This window comes from Vulpes vulpes, chromosome 14, assembly GCF_048418805.1.
Source record: "Vulpes vulpes isolate BD-2025 chromosome 14, VulVul3, whole genome shotgun sequence".
Taxonomy (NCBI): domain Eukaryota; kingdom Metazoa; phylum Chordata; class Mammalia; order Carnivora; family Canidae; genus Vulpes; species Vulpes vulpes.
In genome coordinates, this window is record NC_132793.1 from 8,819,373 (window position 1) to 8,825,372 (window position 6,000).

The window sequence follows — 6,000 nt, forward strand, 5'->3', positions numbered from 1 at the left end:
ATGCCCCTCCTATTTTTCAAACTTTTGAATTAACAGTTGATATTTGAATTCATGGTGCACAATGGTTTGGATAGCTACCTGTTTGAATTAAATATCCTGACCCATGGTGTTCACCGTACAAAACAGTTTGCGATACCCTAGAAGGGAGGGATTTCAGGAACACTTTTAGGGATGAGCACCAAGCACTTATATCATCCCCACTTAACCACCAAGACCCTGAGCAGTCCTGCTGGGGTGCAGGAGAATGCAAGGCCTGTGACCCTCTGCAGCTGGGGAATTCATTAGGAATTCCAAGATGGAGCCCAGCTGAGTAAGCCACACCTGGATGCCATCTGTGCCTAAGAGGTGCAGTGTCTCCTCAGTCTCTAACCTGAGAGGAATCTCAAAAGACAGCCCACCTGGACATCAGAAGATCCTAGATATGTCTCCATTGAATATCTAAGATCCAGCCTTTCCCACTGCCCAAGTGAGTCTCTTACAGTCAGCCCAGGGGACCACTGGTACAAGCTCCCCTCTAGAGTGAGAAGAGGATGGGCGCTGGTGGACATTGTAGGATTTGGGAACATAGGAGAGAGACCTCCAGAGGCACCTGGTGAGAGATGTGAATGGAGACAGAGGATGCTAGCCTAGAACCAGGATAAAGCCCAAAGTCCCTTAGTAGGTAGAGTAATCCAGCAAGGGGTCATTGGTACCTTCCGCATTTCATCGCAAATGGAGTTCAAACACACAGGCAAGAGTCACATCAAGGACCATGAAGAAAATGGGTGACCTGAGGGTCATAAGTCATATCACAGACAGAGGTAGAAACTGGTTGTGGAAGGTTGACCGTTCCTACTGCCATGATGCAGGGCAGAGGAATAGAGAGCATGTGGGACTTCTAACAGGAGCTGGGGATGTTAGGGCTCTCTGTAGAGGATGGCCCTGCTATCTTTGATGACCCTTCCTCTTCTGACATAGGAAGACACTATTTATCTGTGTATTCATTCACTCATTCATTCATTCATTCAGGAAATATTTGCTGAGTACATATTATGGAGCAAGCGACCTTAGAGATATGGGGGTTAGGGGTGCACAGATCCAGATCCATGCTCTCATGAACCTTATTCTCTAATGAGAGGAGCAAGATAAAATTTTTTAAAAAGATAATAAATTAGTATCTTAGGAGGCAACAAGAATGTAGTAGAGAGATGGAAAAAACAAACAAAAAAGCACACAAGCAAATAACCTAGGTTCTAGATGACACCATCCACGTACTGGATCACATGCTCTTGAATGAATTATTCCTGCTTCTGGACTTACAGTTAAATGAATAAAAAACAATCCCTTTTATGGCTTAGAACCATGTAAGTTCAGTTTTCTGTTGTCTGTTGAAGGAGTCCTGGAGTTAAAACATGTACTTCAGGAACAGCTATATCCAGGGGCTCATCAATGACCCCACAGGTCTCCCCAGTTTTCCTTCTGTGTGGGCTTCCCTGTCAGCCTGGTGCTTCCCGCATGGACCTCCAGCAACCTCAGGCCGGTGTTCTTTTTCCTGGAAAGCTGTGCACTAATTCCAGCTGAATGACCTTGGGACCTGTGTCCATCTCCGGACCAATCACTGAGGTCATGGGAATGAAATAGTGCTGACCCTCTCTCTTGGGACCAGGGATGCCACCTGCCTCACTAACAATCACACTGTTTGAAAGAGCTGGTTCTTTGAAGACAAATTAAGGAGTTGTTACTGAGACGGTGAGGCATGGGTGCTGAACAGTTAGAAACTAAAAATTCACTATCTTATCTAACTTTCTACTCTTTGGTCTCATTCTCCCCATTCGTAAAATGAAGAGGTTGAGATAAAGTGATAGTCCACAACGTTTTTACTACCAAGGATTCCCCCCCTTCACACACACACACACACTTGCTCTCTTCTGCTGCCCATGGTGGGCACCAAACTAAACTAAATTTAAAAGATCTAGTCTATAATCCATCCATTTGGCATGAATATGTCCATCTACCATTTGACACACTTTTATTCAATATCCGCTACCTTCCCATTTTGTTCTGGCATTGGGATTATGTCAATGAGACAGATAGGAAGGCATGAGATCCACGGTGTTCAATGAAATATAATGGGGGGTGGGTGTCTGTTGGTGGTTTGCTTTCTGGGTTAAAAAGCCAGCACCTCAGTAGAAAAATGCTTTGTGCTCATGTCCCTTCTCCCCTGCTTGGAACGGGGTATGTTATCCAGGGGATACCTGGAGCTGAGGCAAAAATTTGCAACAGTGGGGTAACATGCATAGAGTCAGCAAGCTGAGCACAGGGGAGCAGGAGGGACTGTCACAGTGTGGGGCCATGACAGTTTGTACCATCCTGGAGTCTCTACATCAAACCTGGACTCTCCTAGGCATCCAGGCTTCTTTCTTGTTAGGTAAGACCATTCACATCTTCATTGTTTAAGCCACAGGTAAAAGTATCCTAGCAGTTCCTTGCAGTTGCATGCATTCCTAATTGATACAGTCAGATCCAAGGGGTGCCCCAAGCAGCTTAGGGAATGAAAATGTCCAGCGACATAATAAGTCTGAGTGTCACAGGTGTCTCGAAGAAGAAGTAAGAGGGTTTATATCAGGGGAACTGATTATTCAAAGAAACTGCAGTTAACAAGTAACAGCATTTTTTCTACCATGTTAGAGAAGTAGATCAGAGGTTGACAAATTGCTCTTAAGGGACCACACAGCAAACATTTCAGGTTTGGGTGGGGGTGGGCATGTGGGCCTCTGCTACAGCTACTCAGTTCTGCTGTGTAACGCAACAGCAACAATAGATGATATGGAAATGAGTGGGCGTGGCTGTGTGCCAAGAAAACTTTATTTACAAAAACAAGCAGCTGGCTAGATTGGCCTAAGGGCCATACCCCACTTGCTGATTCCGGAATTAGATATACATACTGAGTATGAAGTAAAAACAGGCAGTTGAAAGTAGTTTGTAATACACTTACTAAAATATGGAAAGTCTCTCGAAATTCTCCTTTCCAGATTTCCCAATGCCAGGTCTTTAAGCTCACACATTCTGTGACTCAGCGATTCCTCTATCATGTCTTCCCTTCCTCCCACAAATGGAATTGAGGGGTGGGTCCCCTGGACAGCTGCCCAGGGTGCTAATCTACAACGAATTTAACGGGAGAAGACGGGAAAATAAACATTTGCCTTCCTCTGTCGAGAAAATAGACCACTATGCAGTGAGACAGGCGAATATACAAAAAAAAAAAAAAAAAAAGGGACATTTGTTAGCCCTGTAATATTTTTGGTGAGGATTTTTGTAGCTAACATGCACTGCATTTGTAGTTAGCTCAAAGATGGCAGTTGAGGTTAGCAGAAATTCCAGAACCACATAATGTGTGGTGTGCTGTGATTTACAAGGGATGTGATTTATATTGCGAATATTAAACCTTTTAATATACCTCCCAAGAAGTCGCTTGGTTCACAAAAGTCACAAAAGAATGCCAAAGAAAAAACTAAAACTGAAGAAAAGTTGGATAGGTTTTGTCTGACTTTGTGAAAAGAATATCGACTCTGTTTCAACTAATGCAAGTAAATGGTAAGTAGTTCTGAATCTGAAAAAAAAAAAGTCTTAAAAGAAAAAAAAAAAGTCTTAAAAGAAAAGAAAATCAGATCCTCCCTACCCTCACTAACTATATCTTGGACACATTTTTAAAGAGCATTGGATTGAAAAGTCATTGGATTATTGATCCATGTTGCGCTCATTATATTAAAGTCCGTGAACTCAGGAAAGTACCAACCCCGAATGCATCGGATCTAGGGAACCGGAGTGATGGAGACTGAGGCATATGGGAGAGCTTATGCCCTGTCCAGAGGAGACAACCTCTCTACAAAACCCGTATATGATTCCAGTCTATTGTTTTCCCTCTTGGGAAATACCTCTAGATCTCTAGAAAACAATAATTAGAACTTCTATGTAGTGAGTTTCTGATTTTATAAATTCTGTACAAACCAAGTAAACCGTATTTGTGTCTCAATCATGTAAATCATGTTTTACAATCCAAATCTCTCTCACACACACACCCACACCCTCTTCTAGACAAAAAGCACACGCTCCTTCAACCACGGGGGTTGGAAGATGCTGGACAATGGTGAAGTTGAGCTGTGCATCTTAACTGATCGGATTTTTCGACTCTGCCTTTCCCGGACAAGATGAATTGTTGTAGGACACGGCATCTCTTCCCGCATCTCACGCTATGGATCTATTAGTGCCGCTATTTATGGAGAGGAGAGAAGAGAGTGATAATTTATACATACATTTGTTTTGTAAAAAATTACACTCCTCTCCTCTGATTGGCTTGAGTCCCCCAGAATATCACTTCTCTGTGATAGATAATGTGGCTGGAAGGGGAAATGCTAAATTGTTTAAGAATTTCAAATTTTTATATTGCTGCCGTAGCAAACTGTGTCATCCACCAGAGCCATGCCGTTTTTTTTCCCCTTCCCAAAATGTCACAAAAGGAGAAGTGATCACAACAATTTACACATGCCAAACACGTTTGCCCAATCAACAACACAGAGAGGATTGCAAGAGAGATACACCCCTGTTAAGAAACATTGTCTTCAATCTGATTTTAATACTGAAATGTTGCCAGTTGAAACCTTTTGTTTAGGCAGGAGACAAAGCTGCTATAAAGGAGAATAGTGAAGATAATTCTGCTCCAGACATTTAAAAAGTTGGGAATTCTGAGGCACTTTGGGAAGAAGATAAGATTACATTTTCTCATGTTAAAGAAATATTATTGCACGGAGCACAAAAGATGCTTCCAAGATGATAGTGAATAAAGCAAGATTTCCAACTTAGGGGCAATCCTACGTTGAGCTACTATATGCTTCAGGAAGATGCTTTTGGGGGTTAAATTGCTAAACAAAGGGGTGCCTGGGTGGTGCAGTCAGTTGAGCGTCAGATTCTTGGTTTCCACTCAGATCCTGATCTCAGGGTCATGAGATCGAGCCCTGCTCTGGGCAAGGTGCTCAGTAGGGAGTCTGCTTGACATTCTCTGTCCTTCTCCTTCTGCCCCTCCCCCTGCTCATGCTGTCTTATAAACAAACAAACAAATAAATAAATCTTTAATTCTTAAACAAAGCACCTGGATTTTTTGGTGTAGTGGACCGCAGTTATTTTGGTTAACTTATGTTTGTCTTTCTCTTTCAGATAACACCACTTGGAGTTTGTCTCCCATGATCAACCATGATGTTTTTGTACTATTGACCCTTGCCCCAGCTTACCGGGTAGACCCTGACTGGCTAAAGCCAATAATCTTATCCCATCATATGCCATGATTTGGTCCATACGACAGAAACCCAGTCAGAACCAATGAAACATGGGGAGAAGTTTTCCAGGACTTCTATCATCTGCATAGCGTGAAGATATAAAGATATGAACAACCTCTTTACTACTAAAGTGGAGGACCATGGAACTGCCAATGGGAACCCATCTGAGGCCTGAGGAAGTAGCTGATTCTGTGCAAGGCAGAAAGGAAATGTGAAAGGAAACAAAGCTGGTCCTTGGTAACACTGGAGCAAACTGAACCTGAAGCTAGCCTTGTCCCCGGCCTTTTCAGTGATGTAAGTTTATGCACGACCTTCTTCAAACCAGTTTGAGTTGGATTTCCTGTCATTTTTCAATGGAAAGGCTTTTAACTCAAATTTTGGTTTTGTCAAATTGATGATGACACGTTAATGCCTTTTCAACGAGTTATGCTGGGAGAATGGGGTCATGCTGTGGGTTTCTCCTTCACTATTTTGTTTGGTGTGTTGTTTTCAAATGGATACCTTACCTTCTTAAATCATTTTCCTACTAGTCTCCTTGTCCACACTTTACAACACGCATCAAGTACCACCTTCCCTAGGAATTAATTACTGAGCAAGACTTATAAACACTGGTATTTTAGCTCTGGTGAGGCTGCCCCAAGTAGTAGTTAAGAACATGTGTTACACAACACAGACATGATTTTGAACCCTG